A 13,151-nucleotide genomic window follows, 5' to 3' on the forward strand; every position below is an offset into this window, starting at 1 on the left:
GTGCTTGTGCACGTTTTGCATTTTCTCAGTCCGTAGGGGGGGTAAAAGAAACACTGTAAAATGGTTATTATATTCCAATCATGCCCAAGGAACCTATTACAGCATGGCACAGACCACATGAAACCTGAGAAACCTTGAGGAACACTGAGGAACCCCAATGCTCAAAACAACAGACAGTTGGAAAATAAAAAGGACCATGTGTATTTGTGAGATCTGTTTCTCTTATGAAAAACAGTCTTTCCCTGCAAGTTCCATAAATGTGTGTCAAACGCAGGTGCCGGGATTCTAGGGAGATGAGAAGCTCCCCTGGTGTTGATACACACACACGCTCTCGAGGTCATGAGGTTAACATTATCAGCGCTGAAAGCGCGACAGGTGGGTCACATGAAATGTCTCTAATTTTCTCTCGCTGGTGGGACACATGGTTCGTATTATTCTCTAGAAAAGCTGACAACGCTCCAATAAAAATATAAGGGGGCTTCCACCAGCACTATGTTCGCCACACACTATTTTCAAATGTATCTTAGATTATGTAGCAATGTAAATTTTCCCTCCCTTCTGGGCTGCGAAGGGTAAATTCGAAAGGAAGCCGAAACATAAATAAATAAATGTGGGGATTTGAGGAGGCATGTGGGAAGGTGTTTAAGCGTAGGGGGGTGATGTGAATACAACACGACACAAGCTAAACACACGATTGACTCCTGCACCTTCTGTTCCAGCTTTCTCGAGAGTCGTGCGCGGGGTCGACTTGATTAGCGCTCACGAGACGAAGAACTCAAAGAAATGTAGATAATTAGAACATAGAAATTAGACTTCACCTGAACCATCTGCACCTCACTGCTGTTTGCATGGCATATGTGTGGGTGCACACTGAAAGAATCCCATCTGTATGCAATACGGTAAAAGTCGATGCGGCACTGCTTCTATTTTGTGTGGCTCACAAGGGAGCTGAGGCTCAAGTGCACAACAACACAGGCGTGAATTTTTTGAAGTGAGGTGAAAAAACGACTCTTTTCTAAAGTCTGTGAAAAGGCTGCAAGATAAGCAGCATTTAGCCATAAATTCAGAGTCGGCCCTAAGCTTTTTTTATGTATAGCTCGCCGAGCGCAAAACCATGCCCTGCTGAAATCAAAAGCGGTAATAGTCAGGTTAGCCACTGTCATTCTAAGAGGGAAGTCGGTTGTGAAATTGTAAAATTGTGAGGCTCTCGCTGTCTATTTCACAGCCTACATTTTATGAACGCTCGCTGAAATGATTTATAAAATAGAGGCTATCACATGGCAGCCAGTGTTTGAGGCTCACAGAGGTGAGGGGAGAAAAGGCTCAAGCAATCCTAATCTGCCTGCTGAAGACGGCCGCTAATAATACGCTCCTTTATCTCCTTTGCTTAAACAGTGCATACCTTGAAGTTCACAAAAACGTGTGATACTCATCGAGCTCTCCAAGCGCAACAGAGTGGAGAGAGAGCAAGAAAGAGAGACAGAGGACAAGGCCTTGCCATTTTCCCCTTCACATTCCTCACAGATTCAAGTCCAATTTGCTCTGAAAGTCCTCTGCATTAAGCCGGCATGCCAGACTGAAAGAATATGAAAACAAGAGTCAAAGTCCGTCTATCCCTCCTTTTTTTTCACCAATGTACAGTGGCAGAACTAAATCAGACTCTTTAAACTAAAGTGTACCTAATGTACTTTTAACTTCTATGAAAATATATTTTAAATCTATTGCTGTGAAACGCACTGCATCAAAGGGGTTAAGAGAGAGAGAGGCTGAACATTAATGGGCCGATATCTGTATGCATATTTTCTGCCCAATAGCTAGAGCTGAAAGGGCCCAGATGAAATCTGTGCGGTAAAGATGATATCATAGCATTGTGGTTGCACAGCAGTCTGGCAGACACATACCTCACTCTAGAGAGAGGGAAGAAAAAACAAAACTCTAAATAATATTTCTCCTTGCCTTTCCCATTTGAATATTCATCCGGTTTCCATGTCCCCAGAAACTCTTCTAATCAGAGTCACTTCCCCTTTAATCACTGGGGCTGTAATTATGATTTGATAAAGCATTTTAGCGCACTCTTCAGTGTCACTCACATATCTATGCTTGGAATACCGTATTAAGAGCTGTCAGCCCTTAAGGGGAGCTCTTCCCAAACAGTGCTGATCCAAATATGGCAAACACGCCCATCGGCTCTAATTGAAATTATTACAGGTTTGAACATGCTAACGCTACAGCTAATGTTTCCCCTGAAAGCGAGCGAGTCGAAAGGAAAGCAATGAGTCTAGCAGACTCAGCTAAGATTCCTCTACTTCCCTCTGATGTGCAGTAATTGTTTAAACCTGAGTGGAAATGGCTGAGTGCCTTTTTTCGTCGTACGCCAACAAAAAAGAAAAAAAAAAGAGAAACAGCCCTGGGTAGCACTTTCCTATTCTGCTTTTCACTTTCTAATTCCGTCCAACACAGGGATTGAAGGAAAAGCCTCTCTGGTTCCATGTTCATCTTGGAAGAGCGAGCGTTCGAGGATGATCGTTGACCACAAGTTGATAATGATGACGATTTAATTAGAAGCCTCTCTCTGGTCTGGAGCCGGCCCAAACTCCTCCACCCTGCAGATGGAATAAATTTAGCAACAGTGAAGACGAGTAGGGCCATCTTTTGCTCCTTTCTTCCACCACTCCCTCCCCCCTCACAACTTCTCTTTCTTGTCATCTAAGTACCTCCTCCAATCAGAGACAGAAAACATTCTTCCCCTCTGACACCGCACCGCAAGTCGCTCGCGCGCCATCATCGCTCAAGCTTGCATTCCCTTCGCGCGCATGCGCCTCACCTCTCTCCAATTACCAACATGTGACGCACCAAAATATTAATATAATCCTTAAATAATGTTAAAATAACACTCTGATTGTAGTAGAAGATGTTAAAGGAGGTCCAGGAGGAGAGGAGTGCTTTCAAGGTAACAGCTCTCGGCTCCAGTACCAAATGGAACAAGGCGAAACAGACCTGGCTCTGGGACGACGAGTGTTGTGGAGAAAATGTCTTATTTGCATCCTGGCAGGCCCTAGGGGTTTAGTTTAGCCCTGTGTCATAGTTTCGGTTTCTTTCCTGCTAGAGAAACAACGTGTGCTATGAGTGAGCTGTTTTCAGCTGCAGGCCAGTGACGGAGCGCTGCAGGACGACATGCCCGCCGGTGGAAAAAAGGTGGTGGGGCTGTAAACCCTGCCAAGATCTTTTCCTATTCTAGCTTATTTGCAGAGATTGTATGTTCCTGAATGCTGGCATACGATAAGTGATTCAAAGCGATTCTGTGTGTGCTAGTGTGGGTATGCTGATAGATGTCAAAGAGCCTCCAAAGAAATGCATGGGAGGCAAAACCGCAAGATTTTCTCCATTATTTTAACAGATTTTTGCCATCTTGTTTAACAAAAAAAAGTCACCACATTACAGTTCACTTTTTCAGCTTGACTTGGCTTTAGCTATAGACAGCTCTCTGACACAGCCCTTTGACATGGCAACTACTCATAAGAAAAATTAGGACTTAAATTATGTCCGTAGCCCTTCCTACCCAGATTTAACATGACAAACTAATGAAAAAGAGGGTCATTTTTTTTTAAATTCAATTTCAATTTGTTTTCCCCTCCTCTGCAAGAAAATATTCACTTTTTCCAGCCTGGTGTTTTCACTTTGGTGTGGTTAATATATCTTGGCAAAGCCAAAAAGAGAGCGAGCGGAAGAGAAAAGACTTCACTTTGAATATACTGCAGGATTAAACTGCAGCCACATTGTTAAGGCATACAAAATTACTTCAGTTCAATTTATTAAGTTTGAATTACTTTTTTTTTTTTTTGCTCTATACAAATTATCAAGTCATAGTTCACTAAGCTTAAAGGAGCAGATGAAACGTTTATGAATGGAACCGAATAGAGTGCGAAATTTAGTTGGACTGAGCTCATACCGCTTTGTTAAGATTTCGTCAATAAGGTGTGGTCATATTTCCATAAAATTTTGTAGGCAAAAATAGTTCATTGTCTATTGTCACACTAAATTCCAGATCTCATGGATTCATATTAAAAGATATACCCCCAGTTTCACAGACAAGGCTTAAGCCTAGGCCCAGACTAAATGCAAGTATGAGCTGTTTTAACTGAAATAAACTTAAAAATCTTAAAATACATCAGTGCCTGTTTTATTTCAAGATGGACACCAGTAATGTTAAAAATGACTTAAATGTCCTAATTGAACTATGGCCTAATCCTGGTTTAGTCTAAGCCGTGTCTGTGAAACCAGGCCTTAGAGTTTAGAATATAGAACATTAAGTTTAGAACATATATAAAGCACAGATGTCACTTTCAAACCCAGTCTGCGTGAGGAACTTTTTGTGGTGAATTACTACTGAAACTTTTTGTGGTGAATTACTACTGAAATGACTCTAAATGTGACAGCACCTCAAGCCGGTGGTGCCGTGACCCCTACAGGATCTTCCGAAACCCTTCTCACTCCATGCAGTTCTGAGGAGAAAGACCCAGCTCCACAGCCACATCTCAGAATTAAGACATCACAACATCATTAGCTGCTGCGTCCCTTCACGTGGAGACCACTCAAACAAGCAGCTCTCTAAACTGTAAAGGCAAGAATGGCAGATCACGCTAACACACAAACACACACACACACACACACACACACACACCTCTCATCACATTAGCTGCTGTCACCACTTGACCCGTCATCAAAGGCTGTTCATGGACACATCCATAACGGTAGTCAAGTGCTTTCTCTCAATCTGTCTGTTTGCTGCTGCACTACATCTTATTCCACTGACAGTCAGGTAGTAGTGCCTTTCACTTCTTCAGAAAGAAAGGAAAGAGAGAAGGAGATAAGTGAGCGTGTGTGTGTGTGTGTGTTAGAGAGAGAAAACACTTGCGGTTTGGTCTGCTGAAGCCATTTTCTCATGACGCACATGTACACCGACAGCAGAAAGCCTTTAAAACTGCGAGCGGGTGAATATAATCGCGGAGTAAAGAAACAAAAGGGGCTGGTTTCAGAAATACTTCAGTTGAACTACTGTCAGACACACAGCCACAACATTCCTCTTCTCTTCTTACCAGCCTCCTTTGTCACTTTAATTTGCTTCTGGCTTTATGCATCTTGAGTTTCCATACATACACACACACACACACACACACACACACACACACACACAAACACACACACACAAACTGTGGGTGATGTGATTTGGCGTCTAATTTTTTCATAAAATTTTCCAGACTTGCAAATGTCCTATCAACTAGCACAATGAGTCTGCAATTAGCAACCAGCTTCAGCATTTCTGCATTTTAGAAGATTCTTGTTATCACAAAACCAGAGCATAAGTGATTACAATGCCCTTTAAGAAGACAGCAACAAGCTTTCTTTCACAAAACAGAAAAGTCCACAAGAATTCAAAGACACTTTTGTTTTGAGAGGAACTCTGGTTTGAACTTCAGGGTGGATATTTCTTTGACACAGTTCTTAACACAAATATATCTCTATGTTGTTTATTGATACACGTTACACCAAAAAAATGGTTACTAGTAGTTTGCACTAAAAATATTCTTCATTTCTTTTAAAAAAGCAACAAACAGTAATTTCAGACACAGCCTTATATATTTTTAATCACTATATACTATAAGAGGATGATAGAGGGCAATTTGACAGCTTGATCTCACTTGCTTACATCTGATCTAATGGCAGAGTGTTCAGAGTGGGCGGAGTCTGCTGCTGGAGGCCACATAGATCCCTTTGTAATGGAAAACATAGCATCTTAGGTTAATGATCAATTATTCGCTACTACGAAAAGCCCGGATTACCACAAATCTTGTGCTAAAAAAAGCACCTAGCTTCTAAGGGCCTGACTGCCGTAATCTGTGTTTGACAATGATTTAGCAAACACAGTACACTTTCACCATAAGATGATGCAATATGAAATTTATGATCTGAACAAAACAATTTTGGGCAGCATTTTTGAATGAGTCATTTATAGTGTAAAGTGATAAACAATAGAATAAAAAGTCACTAAATCTGGTGTTTATAGGACTTTCAGAGATAAATGTTACAGGGAATTACTAACTATCAATTATAATAATTTAATGCTTATTAAATTTACTTATCAAGACATGTTATTCCTACTAGAGTAATGAACAAGAAGCCTATGCAAAATCATAGAACTTTCCAGCAATTTTTACGATGCCTATAAAACACATCATACAGAATTTATCAGATCTTTCAGCATCTGCAATAGTGAATTCATTCTCCAAAAAGAAAATAAATAAATAAATCAAACACAACAACTAATCTCCCATTCAGCAATATGAACTAGTTTGAGGATGAAAAGGGTAAAGGAAAAACACAAGAACAATCGCAAGCAGAGAAGGACTAGTCCTAAACACGGAGTCCATATCAAAAAGATTTATTCTCATTATTTATTCATGCACCAATTAAAGGTTAAACACGTGCCCAAGCCTGTGTGTCAGAGAGCAGCTGTAGCGAGCGAGCGAGAGGGAGAGAGGGAGAGAGAGAGAGAGAGAGAGAGAGAGAGAGGAGGCCACAACAAGAAGGTTAAGGAAAAAGCAAACTAACTTTGTCTTGAAATGGTTTTGGCCAGGAGACAAGCTCTCCGCAAAAGAGCACGGACTGGCATAAACATTTGTACAAAATTATAAGTGCATTTGGAGACGCATGCAGGAGTCAACCGCCTGCACACGGTTCCCCGCGCTCGCTCTCTCCCAGCAAACCCTCCACCCCAGAGCGCGTGTGTGTATACGGGCTCCAAACCACTGCATTTTAATTACTGCCAGCAAGCACAGCAAACCCCTTTGAAATGGAAATGGACCCAGAATCTTCCTCTGCACCGCAGAAATCTTCTTCTGATTTGAAAAAAAAAAAAACAATATGCTACACCAGAGCCTAGACCTAATAATGCTGATTATAACCACCAATAAAGCCAGTGTCAACAACCTCACGCTCCCAGCCTTAAATCTACATATTCATGTGTGCTTATAAAAGAGCTATAGTGGAAACTACGTCAGGAAAATGTTCAATAATGTCAAAGGTATATTTATCATGCACCTAATTTCGCATGTTCAAATTCAATGGTGTGTATTAATGGGCTATAGGGATACAGCTCTGTAGTGTGCTAGCACATCCTGTTAGCAGTCAAATGCTGTGAGAAGATGAGGAAAAGAAAGCATTTAGTAATATTTCAAAGCGAAAAGCTTCTGTGTCTCCTCTTTATTGTGCAGCATCAGGACGTAGGTGAACATGTGTTTTCAGTAGTGGGCAAAAAGCGTGCCCTTCATTTACAAAGAGTGTCCAAGACATTAAAGACGTCTTCAATTTTTTTATTCTCGCACGAGTGTAACGTCTAGACCTGAGGTTGCAAAAGGGCAAAAAGCATACAGCGTTGTAAGAAAAAAAAGGCCTTTTCAGCGTGCACTGTCGTTGAAAGACACGGCCATCTGTATTGGCATTTCACAAGGCCTCCTGAGCTATAGCTTCACTATCTTTTTTTCAGACGCAAGACTGCAATTTGGGCGTGTTGTTAAGCCACAGATAAGTATAGGTTGGATAATTTGTACTTGCGCTGGAGGAAAGAAATACTTAAGTCCTAATGTTAAAGGTCTTCACAAGACTACAAATCTGCTTATTTACTATCTGGCATTTGATTGTTACAGCTTTGATTTGATTTTGGCGTGTCCAGGGTCAGCATTCCTGCCTATGTAAATCATTAAATCATAGAAGATACTGGAAGCCCTGGGGATCTGGAGCAGCTGTCAGCGTGCCATCTTCATTGATGACAATGGATCTGTCATTCTGTAGGAATGCAGCGAGAAAAGCCGCATGTGCTGCATGTACTTAAACGTCAGCATGTGTATAAACACGACCAGCTACGAAAGTGAAGCTTGCGAAAAGAAAAGCAATCCATGCCTTATGTACTGAAAAATCACCTACGAGAAAACGCCACCTTCCTAGTGTCTTCCTCACTTCGCTAATTAGTAGCTTAAACTTACTATAATTAAAAGTGCAGCAAAGCTTCAATAACACATTCCAGAAACTTGAGAGATTCTGCCACAAAAGGAAAAAAAGCCTTCTAATAAACATGTTGCCATCGGTTTTGATCATTGTTGAAATATTCCACAGCAAATTAGCTAACACTTATAAAGACAGATGTCACAACATGTGCTGCCACATTTCCTCCTCATGCATTCCTCCCCTACGGCTGGCGTGCTGCTTACCTTTACCAGGCCTGCTGTTGTTTACCTCCAGTGTTGTTTATCATTAGGATTCTGCTGGCACTGTTCTAACCCCTCCAATACAACACACAGCCAGACAAGACTTACACCTGAGCATCTTCCACTACCTCTATGCTTGTTTCTACTAAATACTAAAATACCACATTACAAAAATAAAAACTAATTTTAAAACAAGTGTATTATAATTAAGAAAAAAAAAATCTGATAAGGATGCGATTGTTTGTGAATGAACAAGATATACACCCACTTAAGACATAAACATCGTTTAAACAATAAAGATGTACTGCTTTACTAAAATAAGAAATAATAAGTCAAATTAGGTAATCAAAAATGTAAACGCTAAAACAGTTGCAATAAAAATTAAATAAATGCCAGAGCTGTTTAAAACTCAAAACTGCTGGTAGGGAAATCTGAGACAATATTTCACAAGTGCTAAAACATATGGCAGACAACCTCTAGAAACAACAGACAGTGACACATGAAAGAGAATTATTCAAAGTTCATTTACTGTCCAGATTTTAGGACTGATAATGCATTCGACTGATGCCAGTTTGCAATTAATGTCTCCAAAGAAGCAATCACAAGTCCCTTCATAACAGAGATACACACATGCAGCTGAACTTACGATAAACTGCATGCAGAGAAAATAGATTCTCTTTTTTAAAATAATAATAAAATAATGAAATCAAATAAATAATAATAATAAAATACTGAGTATTAAATAAAGTGGTGTGACTCAAAAATTAAGGGAACCCACAAAACACATTCCGTTAAAGATTAAATTAAATGCATTTTGGTGGCATGAAATTACAATCACTCATACTGACTCTCTGCAACAGTGTTTTAACAACTTACATTAAAGAATACATTTATTCAATGCTTCAACAAAAAAACAATCAAAGCTATCATCACTGTACATATTCTAATACTAAAATTAATCTAGATGAGCTCTAAGAATGAGGCAAAAAATACAACCCAACTTCACACACTTCATGCGTTAAAATACATATTCCAGCTGTCAAGTCTCAGTGCATTAGATCTATTCAAATTCAAGCGAGGCATCGCAGAAGAGAATACGGTCCAAATCTCTGAACTTACTGGCACCATAAGCGTTCGTCTGCGATCTGTCGGTATCTGCTCGCCGGATCCAGTTAGGAAATGCTCTTTGCTTGCACAAAACCACAAGTTCCTCCCCAAATCCACGGGCAGAAAGTCCTGAAAAAAAAACAACAGAGATCGTCATTATCTCAAACGCTTTAATCTCAGGGAAAATGAAACTGCGTTTGTCTGTGATATCGTTGTGAAACTGCACATAAACCTTCATTCATACTTAATTTCTGTGCACAGAAAAAAAGCATTCGGGGAAAACCAGCATGTGCATGAAAATAGGGTTGAATGAACAGAGCGTTTAAACTTTAAACAGCGAGCCGTGAAGTTTAAACAAATATAATAATTTACACGGATGCGTACATTTGTGAAGTGTGTAAATAATAAAAGAGAAGGGATTTTATAAATTCATAACTTGCAAATAACACGTTTAACTGATTTGCAAATTTTGTTGCAAATTAATAAAGGTGATCATGGTTTGTCTTTTCAATGCATGGCGTTAGAAGAAGTAAATAAACGTAAGGGATAAGCAACAGACACCCTTTCTCAAAGGCAGCGAATAAGTCTATCTCTATTGAGTGCAGCATATCCCTGTATAGCAATCAGGACAATGTGCTGAACTGGCAGTCTAATTATAAATGTTCCATTGGACTCCAGTGCCATCTTACCTTATGAGGGAACAGCTAACAGCAACTGCTCAAAACAAAATGCCATTACGGGCTCAACTTCACCCCAACAGAGGGACAAGCCAAGGGGATTGTTTTTCAAACAGCCCCCTCTCACTTAAGACAAGAATGTATTATTAGACACCCGGTTATTCTTACAGACTGGACACAATTTCAGGAGAGAAAAACTAGCAAAGTTAAGCTGTGTTTAATTAAGGTGTCAGGTTGCGTCCCTGTGCGAGAACAACAAAGCTTTTGTGTTTCTGCCCTGACGTTTAAAAAGCAAAAAAGGAGAAGAGTGTTTGGCTTTCTAGCGCCGGAAAGTGTTTAACAATAAGTAATTCAGGTGCTATAATTTTGGTAATATTTTAAATGCACCGTTTGACCTGTCAGAAGTGCTTCAGGAGTTTTGAAAACCTATTCAGTTCCGTCATACGTCGGCGTGCTGTGTTCCGGTCTTGATAATGTTCCGTATTAAAATATTATCGCATCCCGTGCAGCAGTCAAAAAGGGCTTATCTGTGTCTATGATGGTCTACTTTTGGGAAACACCCATGAGATGATGGGCTATCTGTGTCCCACAGACTGAGTTCACACACATTGCGCTCCATTTGTCCTCTCAATACCTCATCGCACTGTTTCTGGAAATCTCAAAAGCATCATGTAGCACAAAACTAAAAACAAAGGCAGAATAAGAATAAACACGAATTCAAGGTATAAATCGCATATAATGGAAAATAAAAAAAATAAACAAAATTATTTTGATTATAAATTCACTGTGGGCTTTTAAACAACTCTATAATTGATCTGTTTAAAGTTTTTAGACCTATCCTCTTGGTGTTAAAATAAAACAGATAAATACGTAAACAAAAGCCAGATATTTTTAACAATAGCCGTAATCGCTCAAAAAATTTAATATTACACATTCTGATAAAATAAACGATCACGTTAACAATTCCCGGAGTTCACTTACTTTCAGTCTGAATGCAGTGTGTTTCAAAGCACCGTTTTTTTTTCAAGCTGGGAGACTAAAAGCAGTCTGCTTGTCCAAGTTGCTTATTGTCTCTAAATGGATCAGCTTTGGATGAGTACTTCATTTTAATTTATGGCTTATGCATTCTTCAAAGGTCAATATGCCTGACCTCGAGCGAAAGTTGAGAAACAATTCCCATGATCGCACAAGAACAATTTAGCCTATAAACAGATTTTCTTTACGGACAGGAGATGTATCCGATCTTAAACACACAAAGCATATCCATTTTTATAACTGAGAGAAAGTTAAAACGACGTCGAATCGGATTCTTGTCAGTACTGTACCTATAGAAGCGCTTTTCCCGGTATTGTCAATGAATAGTACCGCTCTGTGGACAGAAGTGAAATTACCTCCTGTGCAAGGAACTTGTCCGCCGTCCGGATGACAACTATTGGATATCTATTAGTCACAAATAAAACTAATTAAACAGTACAGCATCCGGAGTGATAATCATACAGACATTGTTAGTCATCATAATTAGCATAATTATTGTTTCCGTTCGGCGCGCACGTTTGTGAGTAAGCTACACTACAATAGTTCAACAGCGGACAATGAAGTACAAATAAAACATTGTAACTGCTATGATAACATACACGAACCACTTGGATAATGTCTGTTAAACTTTTCCCCGTTAGTCGTCAAGATTTGGGCAGTTTGTTTGCGAAGAAAAAAGCTCCGAATCACATCGCATCGGTGTACGGAGTATCACGCGTCACTCTCCGCTCAAAAATTACCGTTAAGACAAATATCAATCCTGGAAGAGCCAAACGTTTTAAATAGTTTGGACACTTCCTATAAGGCTTCTGTAATGAAAACGTTAATATATGAATACAACAGCTGCAGTGTTACGACGCACAATGACGATGAACGCAACATGACGAAGACACATGAAATCACGGACGACAGGTTACCAATGATAAAAGTTTACCTTGATGTGAGTAGGGTACCAAAAACAAGCGCTCGTCTTCGCTGTATCCCGTTATTGGTATTAAAACAGGTTAAAATAATGTACACTGATGTGTAGTAGCAAAGAAAGGGGAAAAAACACTGAAGTGTATCGCTTCCACTGACCGTAGAGGGAATCCCGCTTTGGCTGTATGAAGTTGAACTGTCAAAACTGCTGAGAGCAGTTATAAGTATATTTATCGCGTTTTCCTCTCTACTCTAAAACAGAAGCGACAGAAGACGATGGTTACTGCTGTCAATCTTGGCAATCAATGCAAGCGGCCATGTCGCAAGTATTCAAAGCATTTCCCGTCGTGCAACATCAGAAAGTGAGTGGCCAGGGCATTGATCTGAGGAAAGAGGCAGGGCTCCCCCTCCCAGACAACACATGAGAGAGAGAGAGAGAGAGAGAGAGAGAGAGAGAGAGAGAGAGAGAGAGAGAGAGAGAGAGAGAGAGAGAGAGAGAGAGAGAGAATGAGTCTTTAACGGGGTGGGGTAGAATAGTGGAGATTGTGAGAGGGGAGAAAAGTCAAGAGCTCAGGTGATACATTTTCAAACATCAGGAGCCACATTTGAGTTATATATAGTATACAGTGTATGACTACATAAAATATCAATGGAATTCATTTTTTATAATGTTATATCCTATATATTTTTGCGTATAAACAACATTAATATTCGCAAACATTCTCGCGTCATTTGCGTCAAGTTATGCATTTGAAATATTTGATTATAATCAAAACTCATTTAAAAGTTAGTTATTTTCTGAATTTAAAACACAGTCATACTTAGTGCTGATCAGGTAAAAAAAGCTAGCTTTTTTTGTTAAACCGAAATCTATATAATATGCAAATTACCTAATATTGAATCAAGCTGAAGCTGCTCAAGAAGCCTATCAATAAATTTGGAACATAAACATAGACATATGAAGGTGAAAATGTATAGATAGGGATTTTTCTTGCATTGCGTTAATCTACTTTTGTGGATAACAAGTCGAACAGTTTAAGCGACGGAAACCTCTTTTTTGTTTAGAGTTAATATAAGGTGTAGAATTCACTCAGTCGTGTTTTATTATTATTATTAAAAAAAAAAAACTGATGTATAGACAAACTTCACTTGG

General features: G+C 39.6%; 1 protein-coding gene across 1 annotated transcript in view; it reads right to left on the reverse strand.

Annotated features, from left to right (window-relative positions):
• sox6 (SRY-box transcription factor 6) overlaps positions 1 to 12,327 on the reverse strand; it is a 159,277-nt gene extending 146,950 nt beyond the window's left edge. Inside the window, exons 1-2 of the mRNA XM_073837149.1 lie at positions 12,015 to 12,327; positions 9,381 to 9,497 (exon numbers count right to left, since the gene is read on the reverse strand). The gene's annotated coding sequence lies outside the window, so the exon portion shown is untranslated. The remainder of the gene's footprint in view (positions 1 to 9,380; positions 9,498 to 12,014) is intronic.
• Positions 12,328 to 13,151: the final 824 nt, after the last annotated feature.

This window comes from Garra rufa, chromosome 3 (assembly GCF_049309525.1).
Source record: "Garra rufa chromosome 3, GarRuf1.0, whole genome shotgun sequence".
Lineage (NCBI taxonomy): Eukaryota > Metazoa > Chordata > Actinopteri > Cypriniformes > Cyprinidae > Garra > Garra rufa.